The sequence below is a fragment of the Monodelphis domestica genome, chromosome 3 (genome assembly GCF_027887165.1).
Source record: "Monodelphis domestica isolate mMonDom1 chromosome 3, mMonDom1.pri, whole genome shotgun sequence".
Taxonomy (NCBI): Eukaryota; Metazoa; Chordata; class Mammalia; order Didelphimorphia; family Didelphidae; genus Monodelphis; species Monodelphis domestica.
Window position 1 is genome coordinate 342627552 of NC_077229.1, and position 22183 is coordinate 342649734.

The 22183-nt window shown below is 37.1% G+C and overlaps 1 long non-coding RNA gene and 1 pseudogene across 1 annotated transcript in view; both read left to right on the forward strand.

Moving 5' to 3' along the window:
* LOC103092995 (uncharacterized) overlaps nt 1-9078 on the forward strand; it is a 59491-nt gene extending 50413 nt beyond the window's left edge. The window contains exons 2-3 of the long non-coding RNA XR_008917763.1: nt 3068-4670; nt 8083-9078. This is a non-coding gene — a long non-coding RNA (uncharacterized LOC103092995). The remainder of the gene's footprint in view (nt 1-3067; nt 4671-8082) is intronic.
* An 8875-nt stretch (nt 9079-17953) lies between these two features.
* Nucleotides 17954-21555, forward strand: LOC100616738 (60S ribosomal protein L9-like; annotated as a pseudogene).
* Nucleotides 21556-22183: the final 628 nt, after the last annotated feature.

The window sequence follows — 22183 nt, forward strand, 5'->3', positions numbered from 1 at the left end:
CCGGGTCAAAACAAACTGTATGATAGTTGGTGTAGTAGATATTATGGTGGCAGGGAAAATTTGGATCCTGAGCTCGAAGGATTTGCTATAGTCAGTTACTCTCATTCTTCAATGCTTTGCCTCAGTTCAACTCTATAGCCAGTTGTTGCCAGGCAGCAACTGTGTACAAGCTGGCACAATTTTGTGGGAATTCTCTCTGCTTTCAGTTTCCAGCTGCAGCTAGATTTCTCAGCTGAAATGCTACCTTAGCCCCAGAAGACTAGTCTTTGTCATCTCTTTTAACTTAAAGCGTGGGGACTTCGGCTCGCTTATGGACTTAGACCCATTCAGACTAGGGAAAAAAACCCTGAGGTGCGATTTTCTTCCTAAAAGGAGAGTCTTTCAATTGTCAGAACATAGGTTATAATAAAAAATTTTCCCATCCAAAAGGACAGACATGTCTTGATGGATCAAGATCTACGTTCTTTTGGAGTGTAGGACAGGTAGCCAGCTTTGAAGCAAAACTAGACAGTGTCTTCCTTTTCTGACCAAAGTCATGTTCTCTGTTCCAAATTGTTATCTGATTTAGAGTCAATAAATCCTCATGACTCCTTTTTAATGTATAATTAATTGTCAGACTGCACCCTTTCAGAATCATTTTAAGAGCTTCCTTTTTAATAAAAATCCAAGTGTGCTTTGGGTTTTGGGTTCCTTTTTTTCCTCTCACCAATCCCATGATTCTTTTTGGCTTCTGTGCAAATAAATGAAAAGGCAAAGGGGCAAAATACCCTAGATGAAGCCATTTTCTTCCTCAGGCTCTTCTCAATTTCATTATGTATATTTTGCTGGAAATAAGTTTTAAGCCTGTCTACAACTATTTTTTTCCTGTGATACTAACTATTCTCTATAATGTTATTTTCCTTGAAGCTGTAATTTTGTGGAACCAGCTAGTTACCTTATGATTCAATATGCTTTTATCTAGTACAGGTATATTTGGAGGCACAGTCTCCTTCTACTCAGTCTGTACCAGGTTAAAAGCATTACATTGTCTCTTCTAGGTACTGTAGGTTTTCACTCCTCTTCTATTCAGCAGACTTTTCATCTCACTCTGATGCTAAGAGCCCTTCTCCTTTCTAGCTAATTCATCCTCTTTCTCCTGCTGAAGTAAACTCAGCTCTTTTCTTCTTAGCCACTCAGGTCCACAGATAAATAGAATCATTTCCTGTCTGCTTCTCAGATCTACCCCTCGATTTGAAATTATTTTCCTTACAGCTACTTGGCCTATCAACTTGACAAGTATTGCCAAGTCTCATCTTTTACTAGTTTTTTTTTCCTTGAGCTTTCAATTGAGGCAACAAATTTGCCTCAAAAAGGGGGTCCTTTCAGGCATTTCCTTCACAACTTCAAAGAATACTCCCAGAGGAAGTTAGTACTTTCAAACTCAGTTTTTTCTGTGATTGGTAGTGCATTTCTGAGATAAGTGGCCAGAGTTGAAGAGTGCATTTGTATTATATCTCTGGGGGAAAAAAGTGGGTTAGAGAATTTATATGTGACTGTATCTTATTTTCAACTATATCCACCATTTTCCTTATCCCTGAATAATCACTTTTTTTTATGGTGGTGTATTTCCCCCAGGGTTTTTGGGCCCTATGATATACCCTAAAAGGGCTGCCTAGTGAGCTTTAAGAAATGGCAAATTGCCTAACTTCAACACTTAGAAAATGCAGTCAACTGTGAAATGGAACTCTTAAGTATCTTTCAAAAAAACATGTAATTCTGAACACAAAAAGAAATGCCAATGGGATTAGAGTAGTCTCCTAACTTTCTACTTTATTCATATGTAGTGACCTTACATGATTCTCTGTTTAATTAAGGCCTGGTGGGAAAATGGTGAAGCTGAACCATTTGAGGAGAGCTATGAGGTCATTTTGCTACTTAATGTACATGTGGGGTCAGTGATTCAAGGTTATTGTTTTTGAACACTGCAATTAGACTTTAAAGGCTGTGTATTTACCTTCAATTAAAGTAAATGTTAAACCAAATCCTTCTGTTGGTCCAACACATTTGTGGAGGCTTAAGTTAATGCCATTTACCTTATTCTGGAAAAGTGAAATACAGGAGGGTGTATGGAGGAGAAAAATCTAGAACTACATATTAAAATTTTTTTTTCATTCATTTATTCACTCAGTCATTTATTCTAGCAACAATCACAGATAGATTGTGAACAAGGTTATAGCCTGCATTGCTGGTGAATATATCTCTACTGATGAATTACAGGACTGAAATAATATAAAGTCTGACTTGTAAAAATTTACTTTGAAACTGATCTTACAAAAATAAAACAAGAAAGGAAGAGAAAGTCATATATGACATCTAAGTATGTCATCCTCACTCTTATTCAGCTTGCTAGATATGTGTAGAACTGCATAATTTAGGCATTCTCCAAAAACAGACCATTTAATATGAGGTTGTGACTTTTAGGGAAATACTACCGTACTCTAAGGAGAAAGCATGAAATTAGCCAATTTTGTTAAGTACCTTTTATGTGCCAAGAACTGTGATAAACAATGGAGGTCTATCAGAGGAACTCTAATGTGAATATCTGATGTAAGTCTTAAGAAAGAAAGTTAGGAAATAAGTCTTTGGCCACTCTATGAGCTAAGGTTTTTGAACTGTAAGGAACCTTAGAAGTTATCTGGTTTAAGTCACTTATTTTACAGCTGAAGAAGTAGAGACACAGAGAGATTAGGTGATTTGCCCAAGGTCCCAAAACTAGTAAATGGCAGAACTGAAATCTGAACTCCACTCCTCTGACCCTGATCTAACATTTTATTGCACCATATTGAATCTGATGTTTTCTTTCTGCTGTTATTCTTTATGTGGATATAGAGCCAGGCCTTGAGTTGGGAGGACCTGAGTTCAAATCTGACCTCTGATACTTCCTAACTGTGCGACCCTGGACAAATCATTTAACTCCTTTTGTCTAGTCCTGGCCCTTCTGCTTTAGAGTTGTTACTGGGATAGTAAGTTAGGGTTTTAATAAAAAATGAAAATAATAGATACTATCCTTTTGACTTGACAATTTCAGAGGAAACTGAGAAGAGCCCTGTGAACTAATCAGAGAGAAGTGAGAAGAACAAGACCTTATAAAATGATAACATCTTTTTGAAGCAAGGCTGAAAAACTTTAGAACTCCAAGCAAAGCAATGGTAAACCATGAGTCCAAAAGAATGGACCAGAAAACGCATCATCCCAGAGACTGTAAGACTGATCTTGGACTTCTTGGCCCTTCAGTAGCCTCTGACCCTGTGAATGGATGGCTGAAAAGAGGAGAAAAATATCCTTCCCAAATTTTCAAATAAAGAAGGTCCAGAAGCCCAGCCAATTCTTCATTTCCTATCAACTTCTCTTCCTTAGATTTGATTCCACTATCATCATTCCCCTGATCCCTGGTACCTTCTCCATCCCTCTTCTCCACCCTGTCTTTTAGCTTCCTTTTATGTCTTGTCTTCCCCCTTTGGACTCTGAGCTCCTTGAGGGCAGTGACTTTCTTTTTCTTATGTGTTTCTCCAGATTTTAGAACAGAGACTAAAACAGAGTAGATAATACATAATATATAATAATATTTTATTGTGTGATGACATACTACTTACCTGATTGAGAGGTGATGAATTTAAATTAAAATACAGTGTTGGTCAGCCAACTAGCAATTGTTAAACACCTACTATGTGTTAGGCATGATGCCAAATAATATGCCAAACAAATAAAGGCAAAAAGATTGTCCTTATTCTCAAGGAGCTCACAGTCTAGTAGAGAAGACAACATACAAAAGGAAGCTAAAAAGGATGGTATAAACAAGATATGAAGGATAAGTTGGGGCATTTTTAGAAGGAAGGCACTAAGATTAAAGACTAAAAAGGCTCCTTGCAGAAAGTGGGGCTTTAGCTGAGTCTTGAAGGAAGTCAGGGAAGCTAGGAGGCAGAAATGAAGAGAGAGAAAATTCCATGCATGAGAGATGGCCAGAGAAAAAGCTTGGCATCATTTTGTGCAAAGAACAGCAAGAGTGTTGCTTGATTAAAGAGTATGTGGAGGGGATGAAAATCTAAGCCGAGTGGAAAGATAAACTTGGCAGAAAAAGACATGTTTTTAAACAGACAATGTGGGAATTTGTTTTCCTGAACTATGAAGCTCTGTATTTAGGGTTTTATTTTCTATTAAAAAAGAAAAAAATATATATAATGAAAAAATTAAAAAATGATGAATTAAATGCAAAAATAAAAACATAGTTAAAACATTATCAGTTTTTGTACTAGATGTCAAATACTGACTTTTTAAATGAACTTGTTTAATAAAATACAATAAAAACACACAAAAAGGAAAGAAGAACAGGGGAGAATGTTCATCCTATGTGTAATAAAAGTCATAGAAAACCTGCTTTAAACCAAGTATAATTTTATTTAAGGGTCTGATCTTTCTATAAATACCTTTACTTTTATTTTAAATTGCTATCAAGACTTGTTAAAAAAGAAAGCAAAATAAAGTCCTTTTAACTCTACTTTCTATGAAGTTCACTCATAAATATGAAGAAACCAATTTAAAACATAATGGAGGAGGCAGCCAGGTGGCTGATAAAGAGCCAGGCCTGGAGACAGGAGGTCTTGGATTCAAATTTGAACTCATATACTTCCTAGGTAAGTGACCCATGGCAAGTCATTTATAACCAGTTGCCTATTCCTTACTGCTTTTCTGCCTTGGAAATGATAATTAGTATAAATTCTAAGATAGAAGATAAGGGTTTTGTTGTTATTTTTTTATAATGGGAATCTGAGAATTTTATAAACAGTTTCTTACTGACTTTCATCCTCTATAACTCAGTTCTTCAGTTTAGTTCAAGCTGAGTTTCTTGAGATGTGAGGAAACACTTTTAATATTCAACATTTTTGTTATGTGATTAACATAAAACAGAGATTCTTACCCTGAGTTGAAAACACACTCAAGGGATCTCTGGGTCAATTTTAGGAAGTCCATGAACTTGGATGGAGAAAAATACAAATATGCATCCTTCTTTTCACTAACCTCTAACTGAAATTTAGTATTTCCTTAGGAAATTTAGAAGCATTATTTTGAGAAAGGGTCCATTGACTTCTTCAGACTGAAAAAGGGGTCTGTGACACACAAAACTGTTAAGAATCCCTGCTTTAAACTATAGTGGGGAAAGGGGAAGTTGTTCTACTGAGACTCACCCAGTAATCAGTAAGAGTTTTATTGATGCAACAGGATTAGAACAGCTGCATACAATTTAGTACCCCATTCTAAGACATTCATTCTTAAGGAGATTTAAGTGACCTCCTGAATTCTGGGCAGGAAAGAAAGAGCAAGGCAATAATATACATTCAATTTGGACAGATAGCACTATCACAAGTTCAAAGGAGTAGGATATATTCTTAGAAATCTGGTCTGTGATCAGCTTAGAAACCCAAGGTAATAATCCTTCACTCCCTTTACTAAGGACTATAATTAAAGAACTAAGCTCTATAAATAGAAGGGTGCTATTTTTCTCCCTGTGCATGCACTTTCTGTTTTGGAAACAACACTGTGTACACATTTATATGCATACATTGCTACCTAAATAAAACAAGAGTATATGAATTAAATAAGAATAATTGGTAACTCTTGTTTTTATAAATGCTTTGGTTTTTTCCTAGTTTTTTAAAAAAATTGCATGCCCAGTTCATTGATCTCTTCTTTCTGTATTTTGTTGATATAAAGCAGTGGTGGATATCAATTCCTGCATGCCCCCTCCCCCAAGTACTGCTTTGCCTGTATTCCACAGATTTTGATGTGTTGTCTCCTCCTTGTCATTCTCTTCAATAAAATCAGTAGTTGTTTCTATGATTTGTTCTTTAACCCACCAGTTTTGAAAAAATTGATTACTTAGTTTCCAATTTATTTTTAATTTCCATCTCCATGAACTCATTAATAATAATTTTTATCACATTATGATCTGAAAAAGTTGTACTTATTATTTCTGCTTTTCTGCCTTTGTTTGCTATATTTTTATGCCCTAGTACCTAGTCACCTTTGTATATGTATCATGTGCTGCTGAAAAGAAGATATATATTCCTTTTTATCCCTATTCAATTTTCTTCAGATATCTATTAGCTTTAATTTTTCTAACATTTCATTCACTTCCCTTACTTCTTCCTTATTTATATTTTGGTTCAATTTATTCAGTTCTGATAGGGGAAATTGTTTTTACAAATGAAAAATGTACCCAAAATAAGATAGGCTAGGACCTTAACAATGGTTATTGAACTCACTCTCCCAAATCAGGCTGGAATCTTCTTAGCAACTTATAGTCTTGGAGAGAAGATAGCCTAAGTAACCAAGCTCAAGGTAATTGGAAAAAATGTAATTAAAAAAAGGTCACATGGCCAGTTCCTCAGAGTTGTTACTTGAAGCTATGTCCTCCTACCACCTTTTCTCTAGCCCTTGGTTCTCTATAGCACAAAGATTTTCATAATAAAAATAAGGAGAAATTTGAGCTATGACATACAATTCTTTTTTTTTTTAAACCCCTACCTTCCGTCTTAGAGTCAATACTGTGTATTGGCTCCAAGGCAGAAGAGCGGTAAGGGATAGGCAATGGGGGGTCAAGTGACTTGCCCAGGATCACACAGCTGGGAAGTGTCTGAGGCCAGATTTGAACCTAGGACCTCCTGTCTCTAGGCCTGGCTCTCAATCCACTGAGCTACCCAGCTGCCCCCTTGACATACAATTCTAAGATTAAAGATGAATATTATTTTAATCTGTCCCTAACAGATATGTCTCATATTGCTGTCTCAAAGCATAAGATCAGTTAATCTTTCTCACTGTAGTTGCTGGAGTTCTTGAAGAAATAATTCTAAAGACTTAATCCCTAAATAGAGTTATTCTGTCTTCTACTAAAGAATTCTGATGATGTAATTTTCTGTTTAGTCCTTATCTCCTAGGCACTACCTTCCTTTGGGAATCCTTTCAGAGTCAGTTGTGTGATGTATAGTGGAATATAAATGAATTTTAAAACATAACATTATTCCCTTACACTTTATGGATCCATCAACCAATTAGGAACCTTAGGATATAGGCAAGAACTGTTTTTTATAGCATTTTAGTCTCAAGAAACTTCAGTTGAACGTTATCTTGTGTGCAGTTGAGGAGACAGAGAAGCAAAAAGGAACATGTAAGTAAGCAGGTCAGTTGAAATAGGAATCTGTAAGGGTTTAGCTCCCCTTTTTGTGTTCTGATCACCCAACAACATCTATTCTAATCTCTTATATTTGTAAGGATTTTGAAAATGTTGCCATAGAGAACTCATTTGATCTTCAGGCAGTCAACAAAAATAGATCCTGGATCCCTCCTCACATGTGGATCCTGAGAAAGCTACACTAGTGTCATAAGTTTCTGGTTCTTGCATAGATTCCTATCAGCTCACTCAGCTGTGCAATTTCTGGACATAGAAGCAGGCAAAGAGTTTGGATGAGGAGAATCATAATGAAATATAACAGAAGGGTCTTGGTGAGAGGTTGGAACATGAGCCCAGCTGGTTAAGTATGTGGGGAAAGACTTTGATTGGCTTTAAAGAAATTTAGAAAGATCCACCAGCATCAGCTACCTCCATTTTGCTTCATCTCCTCTCTTGGCTTTTTTCACTGACTCTTCTCACAGAGTCTAGTGAGGCACAATGCTGAAAGGAAAAAGACCTTCTACCTATCACATAGTACAGTGGATAAAGTCTAAAGCAGGAAGACCTGAGTTCAAGTCCAGCTTCAAACACTTGATTAACTCTGTGACTCTGGACCAGTCATTTAACCTCTTCCTGTCTCAGTTCCTCCACTGCAGATTGGGGGTCATAATAGCACCTACCTTAAAGAGATTTGAAGACTGAGAAAATATCTTTAGAGTGCTTATGCCTGGCACCTAAGAACCATTTAGCAAAGCTTTTTCCCTTCTATTCCCTTTCCTTATCTTCCCTATTAGGTCACATAGCCCCAGAGAAATGGGCCATCATCTTTTTTTTTATCCTTCATCTTTAATCTCTGAATTTATTCTATTCCAATTTAGGCGAAGGGAGTGGAGCCTCTGTGACCTTCCTCAGTACCGTCAGCATTCGGGACTGGATTTTACAGCCAGCTCAGCATCAAAAATACCTCAAGAAACAATGGAGTAACCTTTTGGATCTATGACATTGGAACTTAGATGAAGATTCATTAAGTAGTCATGATGTATCAGGATGTGAATTTCATGTTACCAAAGCCATGAAGGAACTGAATTAAGTTTTGAGTCAATTCTCCCAAGGGTGTGATGGGGAAAATATTTGTACATTTGTTTTTGTTATATCTTGCCTACAAAGGCAATAGTGGGGAAGATAGGCATTTTGGTCAGAAGAGTCAGGTCAAATGTCTTGTGCCAAGTGCTCCTTGAGATTAGGGACAAATTTGTTTTTTGCTTTTGCATCTCTAGCACTTAAAACATGTAAAAATGGACTGGAATCCAGGACTTCAATCCCCATAAGCCCTTGCTCCACTTCCCCAAAATGCTTTGTAATCTCACGCAATTCTGAGGTGGGCCGAGATCGAGGAAGGATTTAAGCTGATTGTAAAGGCTTTTGTGGTTTCTTTTGGACTTCCGTTTTGGAGCAGAGGCGTCTCTTCCATGATGTGAGATTATCTTGTCTAGGCCACTCTGGCCTAGGCATGTGTTTCTTATCCTGTATTTTCTTTAATCCTGAATCTCTAATAAACCTCTAAAAAATATAATACTCCTTGCAGAGAGAAACTAATTTCTACCTGCCTCAGTTGCCTCAGTCTCCCCTAAATTTTAATCTTTACAAACAGTGACTATCACATAGTAGGCATTTAGTAAATTAGTCATTTCTCCATTTGCCATTACCCAAATTGAAATTTTATTATTGTATGATTTTGAAGAACATATGTTATCTTTGGATTGCCATTTCCCAGCTATAGATTCTAGCTCTATGTATTGTTAACTTGGAAATAACACAGAACTACCTAAGTAGTCAGAAAAACCAAGTCTTTAATAAGAAAGGAATAAATCCCATATTTGGCTCTTTACTCGGAGCCCGGCACCAAAACCTACACCCTGGGACTCTGGGGACATTATCCCTGGGAGTGACACCACGTTAGATGACAACTCTGAAGAGGGTCAGAACTTGGGGGTCTTTTATACCCTCTGGAGAACTAGGTTTGGCAACCCTGCACAGATAAACTGTAAGCAGGCTCCAAAGCGCTCTGCAGCCAGCCTCAGGGGTATCAGGGAGCCAGGAAACGGTCAAACTAAGAGCTGGGCTTCCGGAGAGTTATCTAATACAATGGGAGAAGCTTCTAAACCAAATAAAGGCACACAACATTTTGACTATGTTCAAAGACCTGCACTAGGCTCCCCAGACAGTTTAAGGTGTGTAGTTCCACCTCAAACAGGTGTGCTTGGTACTGGGGTCTCTCAAAGGGCAGGGATAAACTTGGGGTGTCCAGATTTCCCGTTGACAATATGTACTACTTTCCTTCAGAGGTGTTATGAGAATAAGCAAAGTGTGGCTTGTTACTCTCTAAGAAGGATAGGTACCAGAGAAATAAGTAGGATAGAATCTAAAAATATCTATTAAAAGACAGTCTTGCTCAGGACTTTCAAATGAGCAATTGCCCTTCACTAATGTATTTGGAACTGATTACCTTATATTTAATTCTGCATACATTTCAGTTTTTAAAGAAAGTTTTAATGGCAACTGATTTGCAATTGATGATTCATTTCATCCTGTCTTTTTCTAAGCAGAAGTTCTACACGTGAGATCACTATCAATCACTGTGCAAAGTTTAGACTGCAAAGTGTCTAAAATGACAGATACCATTATGGCCCAAGGGGATCAAGAATTTGAGCATCTCAAGAGAATGTTAATTATCAGGCAAATACTTTTTGTTGCAAATATCTTGAAGAATAATAGAAAGGGCCAATAATGACCTTGTATAGCATAAGTGATGCAATTTATTTTTCTGACCAGTTTTCTCTCACTTCATTTTTTTCACCTTGTAGAAGAATTATTATTATTATTAAAAAACAAAAACAAAAACAAACCTTTACCTTCTGCCTTGGAACCAATACTGTGTATTGGTTCCAAGGCAGAAGAGTGGTAAGGGCTAGGCAGTGGGGGTTAAGTGACTTGCCCAGGGTCACACAGCTGGGAAGTATCTGAGGTCAAATTTGAATGGAGGACCTCCTGTCTCTAGGCCTGGCTCTCCATCCACTGAGCTACCCAGCTGCCCCCAGAAGGATTTTTTAAAATTGTTTTTTCTTCTTCTATGATTCTGTTTTATTGACCTTAAGAAGTTGGAAGAATAAATCCAAGTGGTGACTGCATCCTAATTCTAATCTTTGCTTTTTTTTTCTTTATTTGACAATGATATACCTCATTTTTAAATATTGAAAACAAAACACCAATCTTATGGCAACTGTGAAAATTTAAACATATTAGTAATTACGTAGATATCAATAAATACACAGTATAGGACAAACAATTTCAGAGGAGCTCATTTAATTTAAGGTAGTTTTTAATTGTTTATCCTCTGTAATCTTGCAGATTTCCAAGTAGGATGCTACCTTGGTTTCTCCTAAAGTCTTATTTTCAGAAGAATAATACATTAAAAAGAACAATAACACAAGTTTGAAAAGACACCCACACACAAACATATTTTTGGTTATATGATGCAGTGGCTAGAGAATTTTCCTTGTAGTCAGAAGGAACTGGTTTCAAGTCTTGTTTCAGACATACAAAGGCTGTGTGATTCTAGAAAATCATAGAAGTTCTCAGTGGCTCAAACAACTCTAAGATTCATTAAATTGCAGAAGAGTTGATGATCTATATGGATGAAGGGAATTTCCTCACCAATGAAATTATAGCTCTGGATCTTAAAAAAAAAACAACAAACCATGGAGCAGTAGGTACAATGTTGAGTCTGGAACCTGGAAGACCTGAGTTTAAATCCTTTCTCAAACACTAACTGTATGGTCCAGAGCATGTCCCAATCTCTATCTGCCTGAGCTTTTTAAACTATAAATTGAGGATAATGATTGTTACCTCCTAGGGTCGTTGTGAGGATCAAATGAGATATTTGTAGAGTGCTTTCCTCTTCTTCCTCTTCATTCAAAGGGAGGTTTGAGTTTGAGTTCAGCATCATACTTTGTGATATTCATGTGATTCTATAATCTGTAGTATTGCATTGCAAGACCAAATTAGTGCAATACCGGCTATTGGAAATACATCCTTAGGAAAATCAGTTATTCTCTCCCTCTCCCTTTCTCCCTCTCTGTCCCTCCCTCTCTCTCTGTCTCTGTTTCACTCTCTGTACATGTTTGTACATATATATCAGAATCTTCAGTTTCTGTTCATATACATTACATAAAATATATGAATATATGCTTATATATTATAAGATTAAAAATTAATATCTAATACTCCAAGTATTATATTTCTGCAAGATTTATTAATAATAACTGGAAGTAGAGGAAAGTGATAGCCTTAGTAAAGATGAGTTTCCCAGACCCACACGAGGAAGAGAGAGAGAGAGAGAGAGAGAGAGAGAGAGAGAGAGAGAGAGAGAGAGAGCATGAGAGGAATTACACACACATCTTGAAAACATAAGGACGCAATGTGGAGATGAAGGGAAAGGGATTCTGGGAAATGTAGTCCAGGGGTACAAGATTCTAATTACTGTAAAAATAAAAAATAATGACAAGCTACACAAAATAGATAGAAAAACTGTTCAAAACTGTTTCAAAACAGTATATTATATATGGAACCTAAGGATTCTGATTTATATGTATCTAACAACTATATATAATATTATTTTATGATAATATAGATTATTAAAATAACACATAAAATCTCTTTATATTTATGGAAGCTAGCTAAAGTCCATATATCATGAGGGGCCTAGACTTGATTTCTAAGGCCTTTCCAACTGTAAATTTATGATCCCAGAATATGAAAGAATCCTGGACTGGAAGTCAGAAAGGTCTTTGGTCAGGCTTCAGCTTTTCTAATTATATTTCCCTTATGACCTAGAACAATTACTTAACCTCCTGAACCTTAGTTTCCCCATCTTGTAAATTAGGATCATTAACACTTAACCTACCTCATTGTGTTCTTATAGAGATTAAATGAGACAATATATGTGAAATTAATTGTTAACCTACTGGATAGTAAATGTCCATTTCATTATTGTGTTCATTATTTCTTATACTTCATTCATATTTCCTCACAAGGCCTAACACAGTGCAAGACAAGTATATCATGACCCTTGATTTTATTTGTCACAAAAACCTTCAGAGAGGGTTTAAAAAAAAAAATCTTAGGGTTTTGATATCTACAGAAATGGTGTAACTTCAGTCCTGTGCCTAATGAGGGTCCAGTAACAAGAGGAAATAATTTTAGATTGGATGAAAGTGGGAAGAGGCAATTTAAATTGGCAGCCTTCATGTCCTACTTCCTAGGCAACATCCCGTTTCATCTTTCCATAAAGTGACTCTGGTACTGAGCACATCATAGACATTTAGTATTGTTCAGCTACTGACTAGCTCACACGTGAATAGTGCTTTTCTGTCTCTTTGCAAAGGAGCTCTTCTTTGGGCATTTGCAAAGTGAGTCACTGGCAAAGTCAACTTCACAATTTATTTATAACATCGTCTTCAGAGTACAAGAATAATCTATGATTTTAACAGCTTGTATTGTGAGGGAACTCCTTTTGCTTAACCAATACCTGAAGTCCATCTAGGACTTAATAGATACTTCCTAGGGAATTGCTTATGACAAAAGAGATTAAATAAATAACTAAGAGCCATACAACTAGTCAGCATGAGAAGTGATTCTAAACTTGGCCTTCTAGACTCTGGTGTGGTTCTCTGCCCATTATATAATTCTATTTCATGACTTTATAATGGTATTTATATGGTTAGAACACTAGACCTGGAATCAGGAGGCTCTGAGTTCAAATCTAGATTTAGGGGCAAGTCCCTTAACCACATCCTACCTCAATTTCCTCAACTAGAAAATAAGAATAATGACAGCATCTACCTCCTAGCATATGAGGATTGTAAGATTAAAAATTAATACCAATATTCCAAATTATATTTTTTATGATTTATTAATAATCACTTGAAGTAGAGGAGAGAAGCTTACCCAGACCGCACATGAGGGAGAAGAGAATGAAAGGGGTGGAGTTACACACAACTTTATTAATACAACGTAAGGATGTAAAGTGGGCATGAAGGGAAAGGGATTCTGGGAAATGAAGTCAGGGGTGCAAGATTCTAATTTCACAGGATCAAATGATACAAGATTTATAAAGAACTTAGCATAGTGCCTGGTACATAGTAGATGGTATATAAACATTATTATTATTATTATAATTATATTTAAAACCCTTGCCTCCCATCTTGGAATCAATATTATGTATTGGTTCCAAGGCAGAAGAGTCCTAAAGGCTAGGCAATGGGGGTCAAGTGACTTACCCAGGATCACAGAGCTAGGAAGTGTCTGAGGTCAAATTTGAACCCAGAACCTCCCATAACCAGGCCTGGTTTTGAACCCACTGAGGCATCTTACTATCCCTATTATTTTATAATTAATGGATGACAAGTTAAGAAAGGCAGATGCTATTTTTTTCCAGTCTTCCTCCTTCGTTGGTTCTGCAAATATCCTCTTACAAAGTAGTGGATTAGTTTTAGAAGTATAAATGAAAAAAGAATAGACATTGCTTTACTGAGAATTAAAAGTCAAATTAATGACTTGAATTTTTTCAAGTTTTATGTGTTAAAGAAAGAGAGTAGAAAAGTCTCTGTTGCTTCAGCTGCTGACTTGCTGTGAAGTATGCAAACCTGATGAAGGCTCACCCACCTGTGATTTCATGAAAGCTGGCTGCATTCAGGCTTGAGAGCGAGTCTTCGCTGAATACAGTCACGTCTTTTTATGTTCTGCACAACGAAATAGTCACTCATTGGAAAGGAGAGGAGAGGATGGGCCTCTCTTGCATGGTGTATCTTTCGATGATGAAATGTGATTAAATTCAGCTTTATGTTTTAGAAATGTCTAGTGCAAACTTAATTGAAGTTCAGTTGAATTCAGTTCAACATTCATTAAACACTCTCTGTGTATGGTGCTGAGAACACAAGGACAAAAATCAGAAACAATCTTTGACCTCAAATAGTTTATATTTTGCTGGGAATTCAACATGTCATGACTGAGGCAGCTGGGTGGCACAATGGATAGAGCACTTGGCTGAAGTCAGGAGGACTCTTCTTCCTGACTTCAAATCTGGCCTCAGACATCGACTAGTTGTGTGACCCTGGGAGAATCCCTTAACTCTGTTTAAGTTTCCTCAGTTTCCTCATCCATAAAATGAGCTGGAGAAGGAAATGGCAAACCCCTCCAGTGTCTTAGGCAAAAAAAAAAATTTCAAATAGGATAAAGTAGAATTGGACATGACTGAAAACAAATGAACAACAGCAACAAAAACAGACCAATAAAAACAAGATAATTGGAGGAAGGAGAAAATATTCACACCCAGAGGAATGAAATATGGCTACCTGGAAGAGGGCTCATTTGACTTGAGCTTGGAAGGAAACTAAGTTTTCTGAGAGATAGAGGTAGAAGGAGATATAATCTAAGGATAGGGGAGAGATAATGAAAAGGCAAGGAGATGGGAAATAGAATATGGAATGCTGTTCAGGAATCATCTAGAAGGGCAATTGGGCTAGAAAATCACAATGACACAATTATGCTAGGGAGTTTATGGGATACAGCATTAGACCTAGAGTCAGGAGACATGAGTTCAAATCCAGCCTTCATAAAGGACCTGCTTTTGAGTTAGTAGCATTTGCATACCTTACAGCATTACAGAAATTCACAGTGGGAAGGGACCTCACAGTCCATTTACTCTAAAACTATACTTGATGGATTATACTCATTGATTGCTCTGTGAGTTGTGCAGGCAGCATTCAACTCTTCCAGGGAGAAAAGAGTCAAGCTAATGGTCTTTAAGAAGACTTTTTCAATCTGTGCAAATGTTTGAAAGGTGGTCAGTGAATTTTTTTTTCCAAAGTCAACTTTCTTTTTATTTTTTTTTCCCCATTTGAATTAGTTTATTTAGTCAATTTAGAACATTATTCCTTGGTTACAATAATCACATTGTTTCCCTCTCTCCCCTACACTCACCTTTCCTACATCCAACATGCAATTTCATTTGACCAATGAATTTTAACATGTACCAGGTTAGGCATTTCCCCCCCTCACATTTAATATGCAAAATGAAGAGCCTTGAGTTATTTTTTTAAATCATACCACAGGAAAGTAACTTATGATTCATCATTTACTGTTCTTTGAGGAACCAATCTAACTCTGAAACAATAAAGGCCAACAAAATATTAGACATCAAGAAAGGTTTCACGTATAAAGGAGTTTTTTCCAAGGACAGAGACCTATATGTTACACTGTTTCCTGAACTCAATAATTCATCAATGTGTCCACGACTAAAATACTTTTCCTTCTCATCTCCTACTTTTCCAAGGTTTAGCTCAGGTACCACCTCCTCCAAGATCTTCCCTGGATACCTATCAATAGAACTGTTCTCATTTCACCCTGAATTTCCTTTGATTTCCTCTGAAATTTTTGTTGTTGTTGTTGTTGTCTGAGAGTGGTTGTTCAAAGAAACTGTATCAATGCTGATCAGGAACTGTTCTGCTACACACAGTCTCTGAGTTGCCTCAAATGATCTCCTTTCCTTCCTTTCTCTCTCTCTTTTAGATTTTTAGAGAATTTTATTTAATTAGCTAATTTAGAATATTTTTCCATGTTATATGACTCATGTTCTTTCCCTCCTCTCCTTTCTCCCCCTTCCGGTAGCCAATGAGTAATTCCATTGGTTTTTACATGTGCCATTGATCAAGACTTATTTCCATATTATTGATATTTGTACTTGGGTGATCATTTAGAGTCTATATCCCCAATCATATCCCCATTGACTCATGTGATCAAGCAGTTGTTTTTCTTCTGTGTTTCTACTCCCACAGTTCTTCCTCTGGATGGGGATAGTGTTTCTTCTGTCCACCAAGAATACTGCTTCACTTTATCCTTTATATCTCTTTCACCCTTACCACTCCCTGCACATATTATGTCCCAGTAGATCATAAGCCCCTTGAAGACAGGGACTGTTTAGTTTTTATCTTTGCTCTACCCAGAGGCTAGGACAGTGCCTGGCAAATAGCAGTTACTTTATAAAAGTTTGTCAAATTATAATGAATTGAATTGACAAGAAAGCAGGGAATTTCACTGTTAACAAGGCTAGCTCACTGATGTTAAATATTTACTGATCTCAGAACCACAGAATTTTAGAGCTATGATTTTATTAAGTCAGTGAGGATTTGTCATATACTTCTGCCCTACCCTTACTTGAAAAAGCCATTTCTCAGCTTTGTATTTGTGCCACTCTTGGCATAGTCTTTGACCTCCAGGAGAGCTGAGATTGTGACTTAGAACAGAAGCAGGTCTTAACAATTTTAAAGTGGTTTTTAAAGGAGGTAGTAATTATCTTTCCTTCCATGCCAAGGGTGCATTTCTCAGGCTTTTCCAAGAGTCACTGGGAGAATTGACTTGAACTGAGATGTTGTCTAGTGCTTAATGGCAGCTAGGGGATTATGAAAAGTAGGTGCTCAATTAGTCTGGTCCCTTTTTCTTTCTGTGTCCTCATCTACACAGCAAGGGCCAGGAGGTAGGAGGATTAACCTTTTTTTTTTTTACTTGGTGCCCTTGGCACAGGACAGCACAGCTGCAAGAGGGTGAATCAAGGTAGAATGAAAACATTATGAGTGAAAGGTAGAGAGTCAAACAGAATGAAATACTTCTTTCATTTACAGAATGTCTTGATTTATTGATTTATTCTGCTATAAATATTATTGAAAGCACATAGATTCACTTCTTGCTTAAACTGCTTCATTCAGTGTGTTTCTGAATTTTAAAACATCTTAGGCTCTTGAAGATCTAATATATATATATTGGATTTTTTCTTGATATTTGGAAAACTTGGGTTTGTTTTAGGTCTTAGTGAAATTGAAATCTCTGATTTGGGGATCAACCAGTTTCTACCACATAAAAATGTAACCTTTATGGCAGATGAAGTCAGTCAATCTGGATTTAGTATGGAGGGTCTGACAATAGTAACACTGTGCTGTTTCATCCCTCTGGGGAATATAAGACTATGACAAATTTCAAACACATTTAATTTGCTTGCCAGACTCAAGATTTAAAAAACAACAACAAAAAAACCCAACCACTTTTGGATGTAAAAAAAGTATATTAAATTTTTAAAAAGATTAACTTTTGCTATGGGAAAGGGAATAGGGCACTCTACCTCCTCCTGGGACTCATACAGTTCCTTCAGACTTGTAAAACTAACCTGAGGTTGAACCCTTTCCTTCCCATACCACTCTGGGGAAAAGAACTCAGGGCCATCAAAGATTCCTCCAGCCCTTCCTTTTGACAGGTAAAATCCAACATGCCCTAGCACTACCCAACAGAATATTTCTAGTTCTGTTCTTTGTCAGTGTTACAGACTGCCCTGACCAGCACACAAAAGGACTTTTCAAATAACTGTCAAGATCTCTAGACTCATGTTTCTTAGTAGAAGAGTCTCAGCTCAACAAAGAGTCGAAGTAGAGTCACTGAATTATTTTTCCCTTTTCCCAATCTCTGGGTAAAGCCAACGTCCCCTCCTCCACCTTCCCTGCCACCCAACTTCTTCCACTGGACCTCTTGGCATCTGAGATTAAATATTCAGATCCTCTCCATTCCTCACTATTGCTCCATCATGCAAACTCTAGTCAAGATAAGCCTGGACAAGGCACTAGAAACCTTGAAAGGAGAAGAGCAATGCTGACATCTGCTGCCACCATTTTTGCCACAACACAACAGAAGATAATATCCCTTGCTACACCACCCAAGATAAAAAAAAAAAGAGCATGGAATGTACAGAAAGTATATTTAATTTTTATTTTTTATTTTGTTTAAAACCCTTACCTTTCATCTTGGAATCAATACTGTGTATTGGTTCCAAAGCAGAAGAGTAGTAAGGGCTAGGCAATGGGGGTTAAGTGACTTGCCCAGGGTCACACAGCTGGGAAGTGTCTGAAGCCAGATTTGAACCTAGGACCTCCCATTTCTAGGCCTGGCTCTCAATCCACTGAGCTACCCAGCTGTCATCTATATTAAATTTTTAAAAAGGAGTAAGTTTTGTTATGGGAGGGGCGAGGAGACACTCTACTTACCTACCTGCCTACCTAGCTATATTCTATCTCTTCCAGGTCCTGATACAATTGCCTCCCCTTTCCAATTTTGGAAAAAAGAGGAAAAAAAGAAAATCCTTATAATGCAAATAGTTAAGTAAAACATATCCCTATATTGACTGTGTTCAAAAATGTCTCATTCTGTATATTAATGCATAGCTGGTACAGCAGTAAATTGGTCTAGCCATTATGGAAAGTAATTGGGAACTCTACCCAATTTTCGCTTCATAAGGACTCATCCAGCATAAATTGGCATGTTGGTGACACCTTATAAGTGATTATCACAGACCCTGATTCTATTTGAAAGTAAAATGCCAAAAATCGATTCCAACTTTAGTGTCCTTTCTACCACCCAAAGCAAGCATGAGCATCCTTTCTCCAAGAGAGAATATACATGTCCACTGTTTGGCAAGGCCACCCAACTAGGGGGCAAAGTGGATAGAGCACTGGACCTGGAGTCAGGAAGACCTGAGTTCAAATATAGCCTCAGACACTTGCCAGCTACATGACACTGGACAAATAACATAACATTTCTTTCAGTTTTTTTTCACTATAAAATGAAGATATCAGGAGCATTCCCTCCCATGGTTGACATGAGAGTCAAATGAGCTAATATTTGTAAAGTACTTAGTACAGTGCCAGGCCCATAGTTGGTGTTTAATAAATGCTTCCTTCTTTTTTTATTTCTTTTCCATTAATATCTGCTCCCATGAGGGTAGAGGGGGGAGCAAGAATCAAGTGACTCAGGATCCTCAGTTAAAAGGACTGTGTTCTCCACAGTCCCTAAAGCATGCATGGGGTGTTCTAGGACTCTGAGTCAACTTGAAGAAAATAAAATAATTATTCTATGTTTATTTCCATGTACTGTTAGAACTGTACATAGATGTACCTCCTGACCTGGCTCTTGTAATGTTTTTCAGTGGTTTCAGTCACGTCTGGTTCTTCGTGACCCGATCTGGGGTTTTCCTGGCGGACATACTGGAGTGGTTTGCCATTTCCTTCTCCAACTCATTTTACAGATGAAAAAATTGAACCAAACAGGGTTAAATTGACTTGCCCAAGGGTCATAAAATGAGTTAAATGCCAGAGGCTAGATTCAAACTCAGGAAGATGAGTCTTCCTGATTCTGGAAACAGTGCTGTATCCAAGATACTACTTGGCCACCATGTTATGTGCTTGAGACCACATTTTGTTGCTTTTGAGCTGTTTGCATACATTTGTTCCTTTTTTTAATGTGTTGTCACGAAAAGCATGCCACCTGCTGCATGTTTGCATCCAATCTAAAACCCACAGGACTGTGTATTTGCATAATGTAGTACTTAAAGAGCTGTTACTTCCAGGGTGATGGTTTAGATCACAGCATCTCCCAACTGGTGGAATACCATTCACATTTAAATATTAATAAAACTTCCTATCTTTGCATTGCATTAAAAAGTCTTTTTTAGGTTGATGGGGATATGATTGGGGATGTGGACTCTAAATGATCACCTTAATGCAAATATCAATGATCTGGAAATAGGTCTTGATCAATGACACATGTCAAACCCAGTGAAATTGCACATGGGCTATGGGAGGGGAGGGAAAGAACATGAATCTTGTAACCATGGAAAAATATTCTAAATTAACTAAATAAAATTTTCTCAAGATAAAAAAAAAGGGCAGTACCAGGTGTGGGAAAAGCAGAGCACTAATATTATATATTATCAAATAAATTTATTAAAATAAATATAAATATATATAAAAGCCTTTTTATTATTCACTCTTCATCCTCTAGTTCATGCCTGACCCCTCAAAACCCCAAATCATAGAGGGAGAGATTTAGATTAATTGAATGTTAGAGGTAGAAGGGACCTTCCAGATCATGTAGTCATGACTTTTTAGATAAGCAGATTGAAACTCAAAGAGATGAAATGATACCTGGTTAGTAGGGGAACTGAGACATGAATTCAGATCTTCTAGATCCCAGTCAAAAACTCTTTCTATTATACCACATGAAGTAAAGGAACATGGTAGACTTATTGGCCTGAGACTTTAGTCAAAGAGTTATCAGCAGAGAAATTTTTTGGTCTTGATACTAGTTGCTATAAGGCTTCTTATTAGATATATGACTTTGTACAAGTCATTTGACTTCTTTCTATCTCAGTTTCCTCATCTATAAAAAGGAAACATTGGGCTAGAAGTGTGATCCTTTCAAGTTCTAACAAGATTTATCTATTTATTTATTTGGGTTTTGCCTTTCTTTCCAAACATCTTTGTAGCTCAATGTTTGTATTATGCTGAACAAACACCATGAGTAAAAATAATTTTGATTATGATACAAAATACAAAAGCAACAATAACACATATTTTTATAAGCATTTTAGTGATTTCAATTCTTTTTCTTTAACACATACCTTCTAAGAATTGATATCAGTTCTAGGGTAGAGAGTGGAATGGACTAGGCAATTGGAGTTAAGTGACTTGCCCAGGACCCAAAGCTAGGAAATCCTCAGAAGGGATTTCAACTGTATCAAAGTTGAACTCAATCTCTTTGGGGGGAAAAAAAAAGGTTATAGGTGGACAAGTGGTAGTGAAATAGAAAAGAACTTGCTATCATGTACACAATCTTTAGTCATATACAAAGCATGATTAAAATGTAGCCCTGGGGTTTCATTAGAAGATGAGGTCTAGGAGGCAGCTGGGCAGCTCAGTGGATTGAGAGCCAGGCCTAGAGATGGGAGGTCCTGGGTTCAAATATGGCCTCAGACACTTCCCAGCTGTGTGACCCTGGGCAAGTCACTTAACCCCCATTGCCTAGCCCTTACCACTCTTCTGCCTTGGAACCAAAACACAGTATTGATTCCAAGATAGAAGGTAAGGGTTAAAAATAAAAAATAGAATGAAGTCTATGTATGCTCACTTCCCCATCAATGTTATCATTCAAGAAAATGGCTTACTTGTTGAAATCAGAAATTGTTTGACTGAAAAATATATCTGAATAGCGTGCATGATATCAGATGTGGCTTGTGCTGTTTCTAAAGCCCAGAAAGATGAGTTAATTCTTGAAGGAAATGATATTGAACCTGTATCAGACTCAGCTGCCCTGATACAAGAGGCCACCATAGTCAAAAACAAGGATAAGAAATCAAAAAATTTTTGGATTGCATCTATGTTTCTGAGAAAGCCACAGAGCGACAAGTTGATGAATAAGTTGGAAAAGGTAACAAAGGCAGTGTCCTGAGGAATCAACACTTATTCAGATGTCAAAATAAAAATACTTTTAGTCTCCCCCCAAAAAGCTCTATTTTCATTCAGATCTTCTTGACTTTAGGCTTGGCTCTCTATCCACCGAGTCACTTAGCAGTCCCAGTGATTTGAATTCTTAAATAAGAAAATGTGACTTGGAGGCAGCTGGCTTGGCTCAGTGGATTGAAAACCAGGCTTAGAGATGGAAGGTCTTGAGTTCAAATTTGACCTCATCTACTTCCTAGCTATGCAATCACTTAACCCCTCTTGCCTAGGCCTTACCACTTTTCTGCCTTAGAATTAATATAGCATTGATTCTAAGAAAGAAGGTTAGAGTTAAAAAAAAAAAAGAAAATGTGACTTGTCCTTCCCATTCCTGATTCGTTGCAAGGAAACAGCTCATTGAATCACAAAATACCTGCTCATTCATAGAACAAATATTTAACATGTGCCTATTTTGTACTATACTCTGAAGAAGATAAGACACGCTTCCTACTTTAATGGAGCTTACAACTGACTTCATTCTAGGTTCAAGTCTAAGCACTGAGTTACCACTATGATCTAGACCAGTTCATTGGAAAGTAGGAGCTAA